Source organism: Eumetopias jubatus, unplaced genomic scaffold (assembly GCF_037043125.1).
Source record: "Eumetopias jubatus isolate StellerSeaLion01/CBP00866 unplaced genomic scaffold, mEumJub1_p1.0 scaffold_104, whole genome shotgun sequence".
NCBI classification, from domain to species: Eukaryota; Metazoa; Chordata; class Mammalia; order Carnivora; family Otariidae; genus Eumetopias; species Eumetopias jubatus.
Genome location: NW_028274910.1, coordinates 593,409 through 614,340, shown reverse-complemented (window position 1 = coordinate 614,340; position 20,932 = coordinate 593,409). Strand labels below are relative to the sequence as shown.

The window sequence follows — 20,932 nt, the reverse complement described above, 5'->3', positions numbered from 1 at the left end:
AGCACAACAAGAGAAAACAAATATCCCTTGTGAATAGAGACACAAAAAAAATTCTTTAAGAAAATAATTGCCTGTTGATATCCGCAATATAGATAGAAAATTCGACATCATGATGATGTGGAGGTTATTCCAGGTACTTAAGGCCCATTCCGACATTCTAAAATCACTCAGTGTAATCCACTCTATGAACAGGTTAAAAGAAAATTATAGGATCATATCAACATGTGACTACATCCAACACCCATTCATGATAAAAACTATCCACAGCTTGGATTAGATGGTAATTACCTTAATTATATTTAAAGGGCATCTGTAAAAACATAGAGCCAACATCATACTTCACAGTGAAATTCTGAATGCCTCTCCTTTCAGACTGGGAGTAAGTCAAGGATGTTTGTTCTTAAGCACTGTTATTTAACTGACATTTCTAGCTACATAGAATAAGGCAAGTAAAGGAAATTAAAGGAATTCAGATTGGAAAGGAAGAACTAAAAATGTCCCCATTTGCAGACGACATGATTGTGTATATAGACAATCCCAAGGAACTGATGAAAAACCTGGAACTAATGATAATGAATAGGTTCAGCGAAGTGGCCAATTATAAGATCACCACTCAAATACCAATCCCATTTCCAACATGTGGAAACTGAAATTAAAAATGAAGTACTCTTATAGGCAGTACTAATGAAAACAAAATCTTAGGTATGCTGAAAATAACTGTGTTCGTGAAAGTAATCAAAGACACTATAAAATTCCAGTTTTCCTAAAATTGAATATAGGTTTAATACAGTTCCCATTAAAATCTCAGCGAGGTTTTTTTTTTTTAAGAGATTTTATTTATTTATTTGACAGAGAGAGAGAGAGACAGCGAGAGAGGGAACACAAGCAGGGGGAGTGGGAGAGGGAGAAGCAGGCTCCCCATGGAGCAGGGAGCCTGACGCGGGGCTCCATCCCAGGACCCTGAGAGCATGACCTGAGCCGAAGGCAGATGCTTAACAACTGAGCCACCCAGGTGCCCCGAAGTTTTGTTTTTTGTTTTTACTTTTTTAGACACAATAAGCTTATTCTACAACTAATTTGTCAAGGCTAAAATGGCGAAAACGGCCTTCATAAGGAGAATAGAGTGAGAAGGGTCACTTCCTGATGTTAAGGCATACTACCTAGCTTTATTTACCAACACAGTGTGTAAGAAATAAAGATCAGTGGAATGGTGTGGAGAACCCAGAAATAGACACACCCAAAGGCTCAAGTGATTTTTTTAAGAAAAAAATTCCATTATGATAACGTTAAAAAGAATAAAATACTTATAAATAAAATAATTGTTAAGAATGAGCAACAAAAGTGCAACACTTGTACTTTGAAAACTACAAAGCAGTGTCAAAATATACTAAAGGAGACCTAAGTAAATGGAAAGACATCCTAGATATCATGGATTAGAAGTATTAATATTGTTAAAATGGCAGTACTCCCCAAATTGATCTACATATTCTGTGCTATCCCTCTCAACATCCCAGCTGACTTTTTTGCAGAAATTGACAAGCTGATTTTAAAATTATATGGAAACACAAGGGACCCAGAATAGTGAAAAACAGTTTTGAAAAAGATTAATAAAATTTTAGTATTCACACTTTTCCATTTCAAAACTTTATTCAACGTTAGAATAATCTAGACAGCATAGAACTCGCAAAAATTCAGAATTGAAAGTTCAGAAACAAAGCCTTAAATTTGTGGTTAATTGCTTTTCAACATGGGTGCCTAGAAAACTCCATGGGGTAGAGGGGTATATTTAGGTGAGTGGTCTTTTTTTTTTTTTTTTGGACCCGGTACTGTTGGTGAGATTCTCCCATTTTGTTGTGGGTAGCCGTAATTCATTCATTTTGTTGTTACGTAGTATGTCTTTTATCCATTCTACTGTTGCTGGATATTTGGGTAGCTTATTAGTCTTGCCTATTAGAAATGATAATTCCATGTCATACTTGACTCAGTTGGCACACATTGCTCGTGTTTATATACCTAAAGAGTGGAATTGTTGGGTTTTGGATTGTGCGATGTTCCACTTCAGTAGATACTGCAAATGCTTTTGCAAGGTAATGTATCCAATTATACTGTAATGAGCGTGTGGAAGAGTTCCTGTTGCTTCACATGTTTGCTGACACTTGGCATTGTCAGCCTTTTTAATTTAGCATTTCCAATATTTATGTAGTAGTTGTGGTTTTCACATGCATTTTCTTGAAAAATAAGTTGGACACCTTTTCATAGGATTTGGGGAATCTTTCTTATTTGGGAAGAGCCTGTTAAAATCCCTTGCCATTTTTCTTCTAAGTTATCCCTTCTTTTCTTAACTGTTTATGGGCCATTGTGTATTCTGGCTGGGAGTTTCTTATTAGTTATATGTTGCAATTATTTTTTCCTCCCTGGTGTGCTTTGTTGAAGAGATGTTCCTAGTTTTGATTAAGTCCACTTTATTAATCTTTTCATTTGGAGTTAGTTGGGGATTTTTGTTTTGTTTTTTAAATGTTTGTTTGTGGAGTAGGAGGAATCTTGTTAGGGTTGGTGGGGAAGAAATTACTCTCTGTCAAAAAGTTGTGAAAATATCTGTAATATCTTTTAGGGCTTTATAGTTTTGACTTTGACATTTAGAAGCAGAAGTCATTTGGAATATATTCTTATGTTTTGATTGATATAGAGCTTTAGTATTTATTAGCTCCTGTCATCTCCTATAGATACCTAATAAATTAGTTTCTCAGTACTGTTTATTGAGAAGACCACAGTGTCCTCGTTGGTCTGCAGGAGCACCTTTCTCATTAATCTAGTGTCCATTCTTATGTGGGCCTCCCTTCTGGAGTCTCTGTGTTCCCATTGGTAGAATTATCTATCTTAGAGGAATACCATCTTGTCTTAATTGCTCTACTTTAATACTTTAGTTTTGTTATATTGTAGAATCCACCTTCCACGTTTCTCACATTTGTCTTGTTCATTCTTGGCCTTGGCATTTCCCTCTAAATATTAGGAATACCTTGTCAATTCCTCTCAAAAAACATGTTACGATTTTGATTGGGTTTGTGTTAAATACATATTACCAGTTGATGGGCACATGACATCTTTAGATTCTGATTTTGGAGGATGATGTATTCTGTGTGTTTAGGTTTTTTTTAACTTCTTTCAATAATGTTTGATAGTTTTCGTTTAGAGAACTTGCCTTTTGTTAGTTATAGTCTCACCTTAGTTTTTCTTATCGCTGAAATGGGCGTATTTAAAAAATACTTTCTTGCTTGTCATTACTTCTATTTATATACTTGTTTTCTAGGTCATTAATTTCTGTGTTTATATTTGCTTACATCCTTGTACTTTCTTTGGGGTTCATTGGCTCCCCCTGCCCCTGCTTTCAAGTGGATATTTAGCTCGTATTTTTAGCTTCCTTTATATATTGTATGCATTGAATTGTGAATATTTTCCTCTTAACATTTTCTTTTGGCTCTGGCAGAATGGTTTCACACACGTTGCTGCGTTGAGTTTTTATTATCATTCAGTTAAAAATATTTTCTAATTTCCGTTGTGATTTCTTTTTTGACCTAAGAGTTCTTTAGATCTTAATAATTGACCTTTCTTTATTCATGTTAGAAAAAGGTAGCTTTATCCCACAACATATCGTTTTCATCTTTAACGACTTATATTTGTTTTTATTGCTTGCTTACTGACAGGTAATCCATTTCTTTTTCATGTGTGGGTAAATCTTTACTTAAGTCTCAAAAAATATAAGTACTTCATGAAATTGTGTTCTTATTATATATTTTTCCTTTAGTTTGATACAGCTTTTCCAATTGACAAAATTATTAGTAATGATTAAATAAATGCACGAATAGCAAATACTTGTCTAAGTTTATATGCTGTAAGTCCCTTTGAGTTTTTGTCCTTTTCTGCTTTATAAAAGAATATCTCTCAAATTTATAGGGTTGACTTTTTTGTCTGCTCAGTTGTACATTTATTCATTTATTCAACATTCAGTAAGTGTTTTATTTATGATGTGGTTTGTTTTGTGTTAGGCTTTGGAAGAATCCTATTCTCACTCTCCAGGGTTAGTCTACTAGGGAGGACATAATTTATTATAGGGCAAAAACTGCTATATTGTATGTATGAGTTCAGTTAACAAAGAGGCCACAGAAAAGGCAATATTTAACATTTTTCAGAAATGGAGACGTTTTCAAGTCATCATAAATGCTGTTTTCATGGTTTGTTAACGGGAAAGAATCGTTAAAATGTCCAACTACAAGATGAATTTAAATATAAATTATACAAATTGTTAAAACAAATTATTAATGTTAATTGCTTCAGTATAAATTTTAATTATAACTTTTTTTAGTTGTTTTTACTAGCTATTTCTACTTTGTAATAGAATGGTATTACTTTATAAACTTGCATATAGATAATTAGTGTTTTATATTACTCTCTGCAGAATCAAAGAACTCCATCGGACATGGTATTTCTTAGGACTTCAGAAAAAGCAGGTATTTATATTTGTATTTAAATTGCTGATCATTTAGTATTTTAGCAGTTTAATTTTCATTTTGAAAGGTAAAAGTTAAATTTATTCTTATAAAAAGTTTTCTTCGAATGATAATACATTGAATTCATTAATTCTAAATCACATTTAACTGTTGATATTTAAAATGAAAATCTTTAGTGTATATGTTTGTTTTAAAAAATATAATCCTATCACAACCTTTATATCAAATGAGTGCTTTTGTTCAAAGCTATATTGATAGCGAAGTACTTAGATGATGTTGCTTGAAATTTGATTGCTATTCTGTATTTGCAGTTTTATTAATTCAGCAAACGTTTATTTACCACCTACTATGTGCCAGGCACTACTTGTCTCTTGGGATACAAAGGGGGATAAGATGGGTGGGGGAACAGAAGAGGAAGCAGACAGTTTGTGTAGGTGAGTTGAAGTGGGCTTCGCAGGATAAATGATATTTATATGACCTGAGCTCTCACCAGTGAGGGGAAGGTGGAAAAGGGGAAATGAGACGGAAGCCTCATGTGGTCAAGGAGAAGAACTGTGTGTTGGAAGTCAGGAAACCCAAAATCTAGTCTGCTTTGGCCAATTTTTAATTATATGACCTAGACACATGGTCACCCATTTTCTTAATGTCTAAAATGATGAGAAGTTTATCAGGTAATACCCAAGTTCCTTCTGCCTTGCATTTCTGACTGTGAAATAAATAGTATTTTTTTCTCTTTAAATTTTTTTATTGTTTTGTTAATCACCATACATTACATCATTAGTTTTTGATGTAGTGTTCCATGATTCATTGTTTGTGCATAACACCCAGTGCTCCACGCAGAATGTGCCCTCTTTAATACCCATCACCAGGCTGACCCATCCCCCCACCGCCCTCCCCTCTAGAACCCTCAGTTTGTTTTTCAGAGTCCATCGTCTCTCATGGTTCGTCTCCCCCTCCAGTTCGCCCCCTTCATTCTTTCCCTCCTGCTATCTCCTTCTTTTTTTTTTTTTCTTAACATATATTGCATTATTTGTTTCAGAAGTACAGTTCTGTGATTCAACAGTCTTGCACAATTCACAGCGCTCACCATAGCACATACCCTCCCCAATGTCCATCACCCAGCCACCCCATCCCTCCCACCCCAACCCCCCTCCAGCAACCCTCAGTTTGTTTCCTGAGATAAAGAATTCCTCGTATCAGTGAGGTCATATGATACCTGTCTTTCTCTGATTGACTTATTTCGCTCAGCATAACACCCTCCAGTTCCATCCACGTCATTGCAGATGGCAAGATCTCATTCCTTTTGATGGCTGCATAATATTCCATTGTATATATGAACCACATCTTCTTTATCCATTCATCTGTCGATGGACATCTTGGCTCTTTCCACAGTTTGGCTATTGTGGACATTGCTGCTATAAACGTTGGGGTGCACATACCACTTCGGATACCTACATTTGTATCTTTGTGATAAATACCCAGTAGTGCAATTGCTGGATCGTATGGTAGCTCTATTTTCAACTGTTTGAGGAACCTCCACACTGTTTTCCAGAGGGGTTGCACCAGCTTACATTCCCACCAACGGTGTAGGAGGGTTCCCCTTTGTCCGCATCCCCGCCAACATCTGTCATTTCCTGACTTGTTAATTTTAGCTATTCTGACTGGTGTGAGGTGGTATCTCACTGAGGTTTTGATTTGGATTTCCCTGATGCCAAGCGATGTTGAGCACTTTTTCATGTGTCTGTTGGCCATTTGGATGTCTTCTTTGGAAAAATGTCTGTTCGTGTCTTCTGCCCATTTCTTGATTGGATTATTTGTTCTTTGGGTATTGAGTTTGATCTGTTCTTTATAGATTTTGGATACTAGCCCTTTATCTGATATGTCATTTGCAAATATCTTCTCCCATTCTGTCGGTTGTCTTTTGGTTTTATGGACTGTTTCTTTTGCTGTGCGAAAGCTTTTTATCTTGATGAAATCCCAATAGTTCATTTTTGCCCTTGCTTCCCTTGCCTTTGGCGATGTTTCTAGGAAGAAGTTGCTGCGGCTGAGGTCGAAGAGGTTGCTGCCTGTGTTCTCCTTTAGGATTTTGATAGACTCCTGTCTCCCATTTAGGTCTTTCAGCCATTTGGAGTCTGTTTTTGTGAGTGGTGTAAGGAAATGGTCCAGTTTCATTCTTCTGCATGTGGCTGTCCAATTTTCCCAACACCATTTGTTGAAGAGACTGTCTTTTTTCCATTGGACATTCTTTCCTGCTTTGTCAAAGATTAGCTGACCATAGAGTAGAGGGTCCATTTCTGGACTCTCGATTCTGTTCCATTGATCTATGTGTCTGTTGTTGTGCCAGTACCGTACTGTCTTGATGATGACAGCTTTGTAATAGAGCTGGAAGTCCGGAATTGTGATGCTGCCAGCTTTGCTTTTCTTTTTCAGCATTCCTCTGGCTATTCGGGGTCTCTTCTGGTTCCATACAAATTTTAGGATTATTTGTTCCATTTCTTTGAAAAAAGTGGATGGTATTTTGATGGGGATTGCATTGCATGTGTAGATTGCTCTAGGTACCATTGACATCTTCACAATATTTGTTTTTCCAATCCATGAGCATGGAACGTTTTTCCATTTCTTTGTGTCTTCCTCAATTTCTTTCTTGAGTATTTTATAGTTTTCTGAATACAGATCCTTTGCCTCTTTGGTTAGATTTATTCCTAGGCATCTTACGGTTTTGGGGGCAATGTAAATGGGATCGACTCCTTAATTTCTCTCTCTTCTGTCTTGTTGTTGGTGTATAGGAATGCCACTGATCTCTGTGCATTGATTTTATATCCTGCCACTTTACTGAATTCCTGTATGAGTTCTAGCAGTTTTGGGGTGGAGTCTTTTGGGTTTTCTACATAAAGTATCTTATCGTCTGCAAACAGTGAGAGTTTGACTTCTTCTTTGCCGGTTTGGATGCCTTTGATTTCTTTTTGTTGTCTGATTGCTGTGGCTAGGACTTCTAATACTGTGTTGAATAGCAGTGGTGATAGTGGACATCCCTGCCGAATGGACAGTATTTTTATAGGAAGCTCAGCATATTATTTATTTATTTTTTTGGAAGCTCAGCATATGTATTATTGGTAGTGTGGTGAAAACTCTAGAAAGGACAAAGTTAAATTGTAGAGTTGTTAATTAATTTTTTTTAAAAAATTTTTAAATATTCTCTACACCCAATATGGGGCTCAAACTCATGACCCTGAAATCAAGAGTCGCATGGTCTTCCAGCTGAGTCAGCCAGGCGCTAGAGTTGTTAATTTAGTTTTTTCTCCATATGTAAACAGCATTTTTTTAAAGGGGTATTCTGAGGGGGGGGGAATGTTTTTTCAACTGTAGTTATGGTTATTTGCATTGTAAGACAAGGCTGCCATTAACAGAAGAGTTCAGCTACACCTAATCATCAGGTACACTTGATACATTTACTTTATTGTGTGTTACTCAACGGGAGGTTTTGTTCTTCCTGTGGAGCAGACTAGAGAGCTCCTCTCTTCCAGTCCATTCCCTTTCTTCTCAGAAATACAGCTGGACTCCCTTTCCTGTCCAGTGAGATGGGGCTTTGCTCTGAGGGCTGGCCAAAGGAGGCTAGCTGGCCGCTTCCAGGCCTGGTCTTCACCTCTTCTGTAGCTCCATGTAGCCATGTGTCTCGAGTCAATGCACCTGGGGTTGTTGCAAGGCTTGGATTATTCTGCAGAGTTTGAAAAAGTTGCTTTGGATGATTTTTACTGTTGTTTTCATTATAGTTCTGGAGAAATGGATTTTCAGAGATTTTCACATTGCCATCCCTGTTTACATCACCTATTGTTTATGATGTTTGTCTTTGTTTCTAAATGTATTCAATATCATGAATAGAAAAACCTTTGCATTTGAGAAATGCTTTCATATTAATGGCCCTTCTAATGATTGTGGTAGAAATATATATGAGATTAAGAACATTATCCTAAATATGGAAATGTTTTTTAGATAATTAAAATTAAAGGAAATACAGGTTTCACTAGGGGATAAAAGATGAAGGAAATCCAGCACTTTAAAACTGGAAGATGATGAGAACTGTCCATTTTCTAGAGGAGGAGTCTGAGGGCTGAACAATATGAATGCCTTGTTGAAGATCGTGTGACTAACAGCAGTTTCAGTTCTTCAGCCTCTGAATGACTTATAGCCAGCGAAACATAGATAGAATATTAGAGCATTAGGCAAATGAGATACTCTATATTATGTTAGCTTTGGATAAATAACATATCTAAACTGATGGCTTGTTTTTTAAGAGATTTTATGTATTTATTTGATGGAGAGAGAGAGAGAGAGCAAGCATAAGCAGGGGGAGTGGTGGGCAGAGGGGGATGGAGAAGCAGGCTCCCCACCGTGCAGGGGGAGCCTGATGTGGAGCTCGATCCCGGGACCCCGGGATCACGACCTGAGCTGAAGGCAGACGCTTAACTAACTGAGCCACCCAGGTGCCCTAAACTGATGACGTTTTAAAAACATTTTCTTTCCCTCTAGTTTTCCCTTGGGTTTCATGTTATAGGGACATGTTGTAGTATAATGATACTTAATATTTTGTAGGTCCTGGATCTCTTTGAGAATCTTTTTTTTTAATTTTTTTGAAAGATTTTTATTTACTTGACAGAGCACAAGCAGTTGGGAGCATCTTAGGGAGAGGGAGAAGCAGGCTTCTCCGCCGAGCAGGGAGCCTGACTCAGGACTCGATCCCAGGATGGTGGGATCATGACCTGAGCCGAAGGCAGACGCTTAACTGACTGAGCCGCCCAGGCACCCCCTAAGCTTACAGTTCTCGGTTTCTTTATTTTTTTCTATTAAATTTAAATGGTTAAAATTCACTGATTGTAGATATACAGGTATTAAAATGTGAGATTGCTATTTCATGCTGTTTTTCTTCTGAAATGGACCAAATAGCTTCACAGCTGGATAAAATGTGTGTCATGATACTGCTTTAAGTCAGTAATTCTTAGCTTTGGAAATTCTGTTTCTGTGACTTTAAGTGATTACGTTTTTTAATTGTCTCATTTTCAAAAGTACACATACTCAGAATTTTTTGTGTATCAATACTCTTGATATTATTACTTTTCAGTTTCAGTTCAGAAGAATCTGATAGTGCATTGTCTACTAAAATAAAAATCTTCAAACCCTAGCCAGTATAAAAGTCTTAAATCTGTGTGGTGTGTCGGAGCTTGGACAGTTGCAGCTCAGGGAGTCTTTTTGTGGTGTCCTATTGACTGTGTATTAACACAGGGCTTTCTGTGGGGCCGGCATCTAATTGTTTAGAATGCAGATGAAGCTGTTGATGGATCTGGGGACTGATGGCTTAAATTCCAATTAATCAGTTGCTTCATCAGTTTCTTAATTCAGATCAAATATCTCCTGAATGCACACAGTTCTTTTAGTCTATTAAGAGAAATTAATGCTTTAGCACTAATTTTCACCAATCTCTTATAAATGCCAATATCTTTTTCACTTGTCTCCTCAGTGATGACCTTATAGGTTAAGTGTTTGGGACCTACTACAATAGCTCGGCCTCACCTGTTAGTGGGGCAGGGGTAGGTAAATGACACTGTACTCATCCACACTCTCTCTCTGCTGCTATTCATCTGCCCACCAGCTTAAAAATTTCATGCCGTCATTGAGTCATATAAATGATTTAGAAATTAAGTTTAATGGCAAACGATCTGGTATTAAATATGCGAAGTCAATGTCTATTTTTCTTTTGTTGGGCATATACTGTACCCATCTCTTTCAGAGCTATTGGATTCATGAGCTGTTGCAGACAGTCTACTAATATTACAGGATAACTTACCACCGTATATGACAGACTACGGTGCTCAGTCTCGTCATGTCCCATCAGTTACTTTATCACCACTTGAGGCAGCTCTCCTGTGGGACACCTAGTCTAGTTGATCTTCATTTGATTGTCATTAAACCTGTCCTTTCCTGTCAGCTCTTGTCAGTTATACAAAATAAAATCAAGTATTCATAAGAAGTCTGTAACGGGATATAAGCAGACCAATTTAATAATTCATTTTTGCTGAGCCTTCACTGGCCTCAGTTGTAGCTAGTGCTTGCTGTTAAACATGATTAGATATGGTGTGTGTAAGACATGGCAAGTTGGCCATACTTCTGATTTTGCTACAGTTCATTCTCTCTTTTTAAATTCTGTCAGTTACTGCGAAGTTAGTAATGTGAACTTACTCGAAATTAAGTAATATGTCTATTGCCCCTAAATTTTTTAAAGAATTTTTTTTTAAGATTTTATTTATTTATTTGAGAGAGAGAGAATGAGAGACAGAGAGCACGAGAGGGAAGAGGGTCAGAAGGAGAAGCAGACTCCCCGCCGAGCAGGGAGGCCGATGTGGGACTCGATCCCGGGACTCCAGGATCATGACCTGAGCCGAAGGCAGTCGCCCAACCAACTGAGCCACCCAGGCGCCCTGCCCCTAAATTTTTAAAGCAGCATATAATTATTTAACATGAAGATGTCCTTTTTTCTTTAAAGAAAGACAACTGTATTGCTTCCAGTGTTTAATAAGTTTACAGAACCTAGGTATTACTTTCACTTTTAGAAACAGAATGTTTGAAATATAAGAGTCTCTAGAGATTCTCCCTTCTTATTTTCTATGTTAGAAAGCAAACCTAGAGCAGAGCTGTTGGCACTGACATCTCAAAGTATGTGTCCGAGAGAATCTAGAATCCGATCTGTATGCGGTTACTTTTGAATCAGAACACACATAAGCACATACACACACATGTATAAACATGCATATATTTTAAGAGGAAAAAAAATCAAGTTTGAAAAACTGTTTAACTGTAAATTAACATCCACTACAAATTTCCCTATTCTCCTTTTTAGTTGAAACCAGTTTGTAAAATATTCTCCTTGTGGTAGGTCCTTTGGCAAGTAATGCATAACAAAATTTATTTATGTATTTAGATATATCTTTCAAAGTACATGTAATCAGACAAAGGTCTCCTGGGTAAGTCTTCTCTTGATACAGTAGATGATTCAGAAGTCATTTCATAGCGCTCCGTCTTTTGGAGCCTTGGGAAAGTGACTTGGTTTCTGTGGAGGCGCCTAGAATCCTGCTGGCAGCACCACGGCAGAGAGCCGCTCCAAGGGTTGGAAGTGTCATTGGTGAAGGGTTTGCGTGGGGCACATTCCAGATCCTGAACTGTGATTAGTTGAAGGTACATTGGCTGGCGGAGAAAAATAGTAAGAGCAAGAAAACGCTCGTGGTATGTGCAGGACTACAGTTTCTAACAGAGCGCTCAAGGGAAAATGCGTCTAGCACGGATGTGGGTTTGCACAGACCCATTTTAGTGTTAGGACGTTATGTGAGAGGTGTCCTGGACTGGGCTCGGTGAAGATACGTTCTACCTTCACTAGTCCCCCAGACTTGAGAAAGAGGTCGCTAAATGAGTTCCAGACATACGGCTCTCACTGGCATACTTCAGTAGATTTTCCTCTAAATTTTACAACGCAAGTCTGAAGTCAGTCCGATTTTTTCCCCCCGTGCAGATGGAAACTTTAGTGGGGCGAGGTAACTGGCAGGGAGCATCGGTGAGTGAGGTGCAGAGCTGGTGTTCAGCCCAAGACTGGCCCTTCCTGCTGTGCCCCGGGAACAGGAGCCTCTCCTAGAGCGCGGCTGACACTCTGGGCCACGTTGCTCTTCACTGGGGCCGTTGGTCTTACCTGCCGTAGGCTGCTGAGCAGCACTCCTGCCCCAGGTCACAAGATACCAGCAGCGGGTTTGAAAACAAACAGGGTCTCCACAAGTTTCCAAGTGCCCCCCAGGGGGGAAATCACCCCTAGTTGAAAAGCACTGGAGGACTTTTTTGTTTTCATTGAAGAGAATCCCTAAGTGTTCAGTTATGTATCTTTTGAGACTAATTAATATTCTTCAGAGATGCTCTCAGTAAGAACAAACTGATTCTGTGGTATTTGCCTCCGTGGGGAAGAAGCTTCTGCTCCTGCCAGTGCAGCCAAGAATTCAGGGGCTGGCTCCATGTCCCTGCTGCTGCCAGGCTAAGGCCAGGGCGTCCCCCTGCAGGGGTGTCCACTAGCTGCCCACTTCCCCAGGCCTGGTGGACTGGGCCTCCCTTCTGCTCACCAGCTTCCACTCAGAGGCAGGAGCTCTGCCCCGTTTTGACAGTCTGGGAGTAATGGAGCCCCAGCTGGTCAGCCCCACCGGCTAGCTTGTAGGGCCGGAAGGGCTGCCACAACTCCTCCCCTAACCCAGCGCCCACTTAGAAGCCAGCAGGGGCCCCTCCAGATAAGGCTGGGTGCTGTCCTCTTCCATTCCCCGTGTCTTGGCCCAGACCTTTGCAGACCTTGCTCCAGTTCATGCCTACGGGAGGTGGTGAAAACAGCGGAGAGCTTGGTGGTCCGTCGTTCAAAGGGAGGATCCATGATACGTACCAACAAAGGACAGAGCAGCCCAGTGAGAAACTTTATTGCCAGAACCAGGGAAAGATTCAGCCTGAAGGAGTCCCACAGAATCACACTCTACACTGCGTGCATGTGCTAGTCTGCTCTGCTCAGGAGTGGTCAGAGTGAGACGGTCTTGAAAAGGCCTCCAGGACACACATCCATCAGCAAAGCCAAAGCCTTGCTTGTCTCAGGGGCCCTGAGCACAGTCTCTGGGTGTACTGCGCACGGCTAGTGGTAGTTCCTGTGAAGCTGAGCTTAGAAATAGAATCGCATGCCTCCCCGTTGGTCTAGAAGATTGTACGTGTGCCAGAACCATGGCTGTGGGCCCAGGAGCGTGGACAGAGACCACCTGCAAGCTGCTGGTCCATTCCTGACTGAACTAGGGGCAGAATCAAGAACCAACTTCCCAGTTGGGGAGAATAGCCTCTAAGCCACATGTATCCAGTGGTAAAGGGTGAAAATCTGACTCAGTGAGTTCAGACACCACTTTTGACCAACAGGAAGTTGGTGTGGGGCCAGGAGCAGCCCGTAGAAAGCCAGGAATACAAATCTGGTCAGGGACAGGAGAGGGGTGGTGCATGCTACAGGGTCATTGGACTTCACAGAATTAGGTCAGCCAAGTCCCAAAAAAGAAACATGTCTGAACAACAACCAGCACTCAACATGTTTGATGTTTGTGTAACAGTTCAGAGTGTTCACTCATCAACTCTGGTGAATTTTATGTGATTGTACAGCAGAGGGGTTTGAAGTCAGATGGGCCTCCTGATGGCATTGTGCCGTTCATCCTGCCTGTCCCGGTGAGACCTCAGGGCAGTGCACCTCTAAGCTTGAAATAGGGGCCTGTTCCCTACCGACTGTCCAACAGGACCTCAAATATATATAGGCCAGGACTGGCACTTAGTAGATGCTCAGTATATATTAGTAACTTTCTTGTTCAGAGAGAAATGACTTTTTATTATGCATGTATGTCTCTGTATATTTTGTGAGGAGTGTGGAACAGTTTCTAATCAAGAAAGTAGATACCCTATTTATTTCCTCTTAGTTTGGAGTGTTCTGTTAGTTTCTCCCCATAACGATCTTTGGAAGGTATTTTCTAAAGGAGCCAGGCCCCAGAGAAGTAGACTTGTATTAAATCCCATGTCCCCGAATTCCTCTCCCTGGCACGTTGTCCCTCCTCCTGCCCACCCCCCAGGGGTCTCTGTAATTGTGGTCCTTTGGTCCTTGAGGTTCAGAGGGATCCCCGTCGTGGCAGAGAAGACAATTACACTCACAGAGCTAGTATACTGCTTTGTAAAGGAGACTTTTCTGGATGCTACGGGTCTTCTTTCCCTGAACTGCAGGTGGTACCTGCTTTTCATTTCCAGCTGAATCCCCGTCCCTCTTACCTTCACAGAAACCGCTCCATCTCATTTCTAGAGTAGGACATTGGGTGTGCCCCAAGGGATCGAGTGTGGGTTCTGTTTTAGAATCTTGAGTCTGGGTTACTTGTCAGCCCTCTCCTACATGTGTCTCCCAGAACTTGTTTTACTCCTTCGGATTTTGCTCATTTGCTTCTCTGATCATTAGACGAAATACTTACTGAGGTCAGGGGTCCCTGGAAGAATGTTCTCAGTGTCGTAGGTGTCGTAGGTGTTGTGTGGATTTGGAGTGCACCCGGAAGAGAAGCTGTGTGTGAGCCCGTGGTGAGGAAGGGTGCAGCCGCGCCCCGTGAGCTGGGGGTACAAGTTGGCCGTGTCTGCTGGTTTGCTGCCAAATCTTCAAGTCTGTATTTCCATTTTTGAAGCTATCAGTAAATCTCTTTCAAACATTTGTCAGTATGTACAACCTCCCCATCACTATCCAGTTTTATTTTTGTTGTTTTAATTATAAATATCTAATAGTTTATTTTAACCATTTGAAATTACTTGAACAATGTCACGGTTAAATAACCATATCATTTCAGCTGCTTTTTGGACAAGTGATTGTTTTGTTTTGGAGGGAGAGAGAGGAAGAGAAAAGGTGGGCGGGACGCAGAGGGAGAGAGAATCCTAAGCAGACGCCAAGCGTGGACTCAGTGTCATGACCCTGAGATCGTGACCAAGGCTGAAATCGAGAGTTGGACGCTTCACTTACTGAGCCACCCGGGCCCCCCTGGATAAGTGATTTTTAACAGGTTCTATTAGATATCAGAAAACTCAGCCAGCATCTTCTGCTTCTGTCTTCTGAATCTAAGCAACTTAGAAGCCACCACAGTGGAAGTTTTAGGCCCTCTCTTTACTGGGTGACTACAGCCTGTGAGCAGTCATGGGCTTTTTTGTAAGGCTGTTCACCTCTTTCCCTCTACCAGTCACCTTACGATTTCTGTATCTTCCTTTAAAGTTAAAACCCCTTTCACCCAGGACACTGAAAGTTACGCCATCAATACTAATAAATAAGTAGTTTAAAATATTGTGAAAACGTTTTATTTAATATTTCTGTTTTGCTGTCTTCTGGATAAAAGGGAAAAGGCCATGAGATAAGTTATTGATGAAATGAGCTGCTGAAGTGGAGAGGAGGTGTAGTCGGCCGATAACTGTCATAGCGTGAGCACTGGTAAATGACCGCGCATGCAGTCAGCCGTCCACCAGAGCCGTTCTGGTGCTGAGCTGCATCGATCAGTAGTAGGATGTCAGCGAAGTTGATGGATGGGGCCAACACGGACAGACAGCAGAAGGGAGCCCTGAAATATAAATATGAGAAAAGTACAAGGAAGGGGAGTCTCCATCTCTGCAGGTGTTCAAATATAAATTGAAATGTGGGTTTCTGTGGTGCAGTTCCAGTTATTTGCAGCATTGACACCGAAAACATCCGACATACACGTTGGACCCCTTCACAGCTACAAATGACCCAGAAGTGATCCAAACACACCGACCACAAAGAGAGGAACTTGGGCCCCCAAGCAGACCTCCTGAGAGCGGGGGCGCTAGGGGCTCTGAACATGGCCATGTGGGCAGTGCCGGGCTCCAGAGACTCCCTTGAGGGGACAGAGGTCGGAATCTGCTCTGATAGCTCCGCTCGGCGTGGCACCACCTGACAGAGTCGGGGTCAGCCCCATACGAGTTGCGGATGTCCCGGTGACTCTTGCGCACGGCCACAAACCTCAGCTTCTTCATGACCCCGGGCCAGCCCAGCAGCTGCAGGTCCCACAGGTACTCTGGGGACAGACCTTGGTGGGCTTATGGTAGAGAAGATACCTGTTCAGGTGGCTCTCGTCATGCCACAGGGCCTCGATCCCATTGGCCCAGTCGACCACCATCGCCTGGTGACAGGCTGAGGTCAGTCGGGGAACCTCCGGCACCAAACCCCCAGAAAAGCCTCCTGCGTAGTAAAAGTCACCCGGGTCCCTGGGGTGTGCCCCTGGGACCTTGTCCGCGCTCGTAGCTGAAGTCCTAGAAGGTCACCCTGGAGAAACCGGGGTGCAGGGTGCCTAAGAGGAGGGACAGGCTCTCCACGCCCACGTGGTCGCTCAACTTCATGTCCACTAAACGGACACCAGGTAGTCCACCTTGCGAAGGAAGAGCGAATGCGAGAAGTTGCTGATCTCCATGCGGTGCATGGGCACATCCTGCCAGCAGGGAGCCCCGGGGACCTGGAACCAGCACTCTCTGGTCCTACGGAAGCAGCACTCGGGCCCAGCAGCCGGCCAGTCGGTGAAGACACAGTAGGTGACCCTGTGCCCCGCTGTGAACTGCTTCTCCGCCGGCTGCAGGAACGGCTCCAGAAAGACCACGTAGCTACAGGGACGGGGGATAGGGTGGGAGGAGAGTCACTGCCAGAGGCTGGTGGCAGGACCCCAGAGCTCGGGGCCGTGCACGTGTTCACCTTCGTCACTGGGACACGCCCCGGGCTGCGTTAAGCCACAGCCACCCTCCTGGCCTGTCCTGAGAGAGTCGGCCGGCGGGCCCTCCCTCCCTTCTGCTCCCAGAGATGGGGGCCCTCAGCACCCCATCTTACAAACGGGAGCCCGAGGCTAGGGAGGCTGGAAACCCATGCAGCCACACAGTCAGCATGCTGGAGCCAGGGACACTGCCCCGTGCTGAGCTCCCGGGCAAACCCTGCAGGTGCCCTCCCCTGGCCGCCCCCCTGCGGGTCCCCTCCCCACCTGCCAGGACTGGAGCTCCTTTGGGCACAGCCCTCGTTCCTTTGCCCAACAGACCGGCTAGAAGAAGCAGGGCCAGCCACCTGCCCCTCTCGCTTTGGGTGGGCTGTCGCTGGTCCCCACAGCTCGCTGCACTCCCTGGAGGGTCCCCCCGTGAAGGCTACGGGGCCTCTTGCTGACAAGGTCCTCAATCTACCACTGGTATTCCTAGGAGGGGTCACCCTGAACTCCCCCAGACCGGGAATCAGGTGCAGCCCGGGGACAGGGAAGGGGAAAGAGGACCCTGGGAGTTGAGGGGGGTTGCTTAGACCCCAGCCTTGAATCCAAGGGGGTAAGCTTCTGGATCCAGGTCGACATATGCCCCTCCCTCAGTCCAAAGCCCTCACATGGCTGGTCCCCCTGTGAGGGGTCTACCTGCTCCGCAACGTGGGGACAGCAGCTCCCCCAACGTCAGGCAAGTGTGGTGAGCCCTCTGAGTCTGGTTTTTTGGAGCAGGCACTGAGGCTACTTCCCTGGGCCTGCCCCACACCTGGCAGCTTAGTCAAGGGCTCACACGGGGAAGGCGGCCACTGCCTTGAAACAGGGGACAGGCACACAACCCACAGGCCCGGATCAGGTCAGCAGGGGAAAGGCCAGGCCCAGTCGTTGTGAGTGTGGTTTCACGGCCCCTTCCCTCAAGGACGCTGCCGGCAAGGGCTCCCTCATGCAAGCCCGGCACCTGCCCTCGCCCCAGGGCTGCGCTCCCGGCCCAGAGGGGGACGCATGAGGCCCGCCTGTGCGGGCAGCGTTGGGACAGGGCCACAGGCGCTGGCCGCGGACCCTGGGCCGTGAGGGTCTGGTTGGTGATTTCAGTCCCTGCTCTCCAGGACCTGGAGGACGACTCTGAGGCGACCTGGGCCCTTCCTAGTGCCCCCCGCACATGGGGCTGAAGGCCTCCCTTGCGATGGCCTGGGAAAAGGGTTGCACATGCCTCAGGCCATCCTGCGGGCCTCGGCGAGCTCTGTGGAGGAAGGAAGCTCTGACTGCCGATGCTGTCGCCAGCCCCGGCTTCCAGAGGCTCCCAGGGGCCAGGCCACTTGCCGGCAGCCATGCCCAGCGCGCTCCTGGGTCCGCTGGGGTCCCAGGGCCTCACTGCTCAGCTCCCTCTCAGGGGCCTGGGCTCTGGCACCGAGTGCTGTCTGACCCGAGTGCTGTCTGAGGCTGTGCCCTCCTGAGCCTCATCCTCTAAGAGACACACAGGAGGGGCCAGCCCGACAAGCATCTCCTCGCTACCAATGCACAGGGCACACGTGACCCCCTTCCACTTCTCTGGTGGTGGGCTCCCCGGAAGCCCCATTGTTGCGGTGCTCTGCCCCTTGACTCAGCAGGATAGCGGCCTGGGGTCAGGGCTGTGTCTGTCCGAGGGGAGTGGCAGCAGGCGGGGGCTGTCACCCACTGTGACGGGCAGCCTCCTGAGAGGGAGCCAGGTGCTGTCCCCTCACCGGGCCCACGAGAGCCCAGTAAGACTGCTGAATGCATGCACTTTCGCATTAATCCCCAGGACGGGGTCCCCCCACTCTGTGCTCAACACACCGACAGTCCCATGGTGACGTTCTGCAGCTAGAACTGCTCGTTCAGGACGTCAGTGTTGCAGGTCCCTTCCCAGAAGATGGGGGCCAGGCAAGGGGTGAGGGCAAGGACATCGTTCCTCCGGGAACACAAGAGACCAGCATGGCGATGTGCGAGCTGGGAGGAGGGTGAGCGCACCAAGGGCCCTGGTGCTCACCACCCCCACCTGGAACCTCACCATCCCCCACCCCATGCCTTCAGGGGCCCACCAGGTGCACCCTCCTTCCAGAAGGACTTCACACTTGCAAGAAACCCAGACTCAAACCTCTGCAAATCCCTTCCAGCTCTAAGCAAACCTGGTCCCTGCCAGACCTCAGAGTGGGAGCAGGGATTTCCCAGCAAAGCCAGGGGGCCCTCCCCCGGGAGGGAACAAGCCCCCCTCACACATTCTTTGGTGGGCAAGGGATAGAAAGCAGGAAATGCAAGGCACAGAGAGAGAAAGGGACAGAGAATAATCTGTGGGCTCCAAATCGAGATCTCTGAAACAGGGAGAGGAAAAGAATCTGGCAATCGTGCATCCGCTGAGTTTTCAATCAGCCCGCCCTTCCTTGCCTACCTTAAATTTCCCTAAGTTTGAGAAAGGGAGGGGAAGAGAGGGAAGGGGAGGGGGGGAAATTTCAGTGAATGTATTCCCGGGGGTGTTAGCACCTTGGCTGGGGATAAAGCATCCTGAAAAATCACACAACGTGATGTGAGTTTGCAGGGAGGTGGCTGCGCCTTTATGATCTTGGAGAGATGGGGATAGGAAGGCGATAGGAGGGCAGGTGTTGGCCAGGCAGGAGGATGCCCGACCGGACCCATTCTGCCCACGCCCTCCAGATTCCGTGGGGGAAAGAGTCTGCCACACTTCTCTGCTGGGAAGTAGACCACGGCTCTTGGACCAATGTCGTCCTTCTGTATGCGTCCCACAGCGCGTCTGCCACCAGTCCCCGTGGGCCCTGACGTCCTACACTTCCTCAGGAAGTCTTCCACTTATTCGCCCAACATTTCCAAGCACCCGTGACAGGCCAGGCATGTGCTAGCTGCCGGAGAGAGGCAAACTGGCAAATTCAGTTTCAGAGATCTGATGCCAGGACAGGCTCGCACCAGCGCAGCCGCCCTTCACAGGACCGCAGACTCGGGGAAAAGTGTCTGGAGAGAGTGCAAAACAACGGCAGGTCTGACTCATGCCGGGTGGAGCAGGAGGGGTCAGGGAGGGCTTCTCGGAGGAAGGGACATTCGGAAGAGAGCTGAGGCACAGAGGTAGTTAGGGAAGTTGGGTGGGCTTCCACGGAAGAGGAGACCACTTGTGAAAAACCCCAGAGTGGTGGAAGCGGAGGGAAGGGTGAGGGGGGGAGAGCACAGGCCGTGGAGGGAGGTTCAGTCCGAGGACAGGGAGCCCCGGGCAGGCTCGGGGGCTGAGCTTGGAGCCCAGGACCCCCAAACGGAGATGCCACGTGGGGGGCTGGAGTTCAGAGGACAGAGAGATGTGGGAGCCGGACACGTGGAGTCACCAGTATGTAGTTGGCGATGCAATTCGCTGGTGCGGTTAGGGCCACCCGAGGAGAACACAGTAGAATGGCATCAGTCAGCTACTACCACGTAAGGACCACCCACAGGATCTCTGTGCTATGAACCGACACGAATGTACTTAGCTTTCCCGTCTGGGCAGCGTGGAGTCAGGTGGTGCAGGCCGGCCCTGCTGGGCGGCGGGGGTCTCCGTAGCTTGCGCCCGCCTTGGGGGGTGACTGTCCGTGACTGGTTCGTGCCGGCTCTGCTGCCATTGTCCCCCTCCCACCGAGGGCGGCCACGTCCCGCTCGTCTCACGGCCACGCCGAGGCCACAGCAGGCGAGGCCACAGCAGGCTGGGAGGAAGGGCTCAGCACAGGACTGCATTTCTGCCTCAGCGGCTAAGTGAAGCATGTCAAGGGGCCAAACCCCAAGTGCAGAAGGGCCTGCACAGGGTCTGTCGAGGGTCACAGCCCTGGGCACGCGCAGGAGCCCAGGCTGAACCCAGCTCTGTGTCCTCACACAAGGGCTGCACCCAGGCCTTGCGTGGGCTGTGGGTGGGGTGGGGTGTGAGGGTGTCACTGTATAGATGGGGCATGGGGGGGGTCAGCATGGAACAGCTGGGGGAGGGGCCCTCGCGGCTGGGGCTCTTGTCTGAGGAGGAAGTTGGGTGAGGGGACCCCGGCCATGGTGACCTCACTTCCCTGACAACAGAGCCCATCAGAATTTGGAACCCAGGTAACCAGG

General features: G+C 45.7%; 1 long non-coding RNA gene and 1 pseudogene across 2 annotated transcripts in view; one reads left to right on the top strand and one right to left on the bottom strand.

Moving 5' to 3' along the window:
• The first annotated feature begins 4,451 nt into the window (after positions 1–4,451).
• Positions 4,452–20,932, top strand: part of LOC148161655 (uncharacterized) — a 305,996-nt gene continuing 289,515 nt past the window's right edge. For both annotated transcript variants that reach the window (XR_015767432.1, XR_015767433.1), the window contains exon 1: positions 4,452–4,505. This is a non-coding gene — a long non-coding RNA (uncharacterized LOC148161655). The remainder of the gene's footprint in view (positions 4,506–20,932) is intronic.
• LOC148161657 (uncharacterized) overlaps positions 15,637–20,932 on the bottom strand; it is a 28,586-nt pseudogene continuing 23,290 nt past the window's right edge.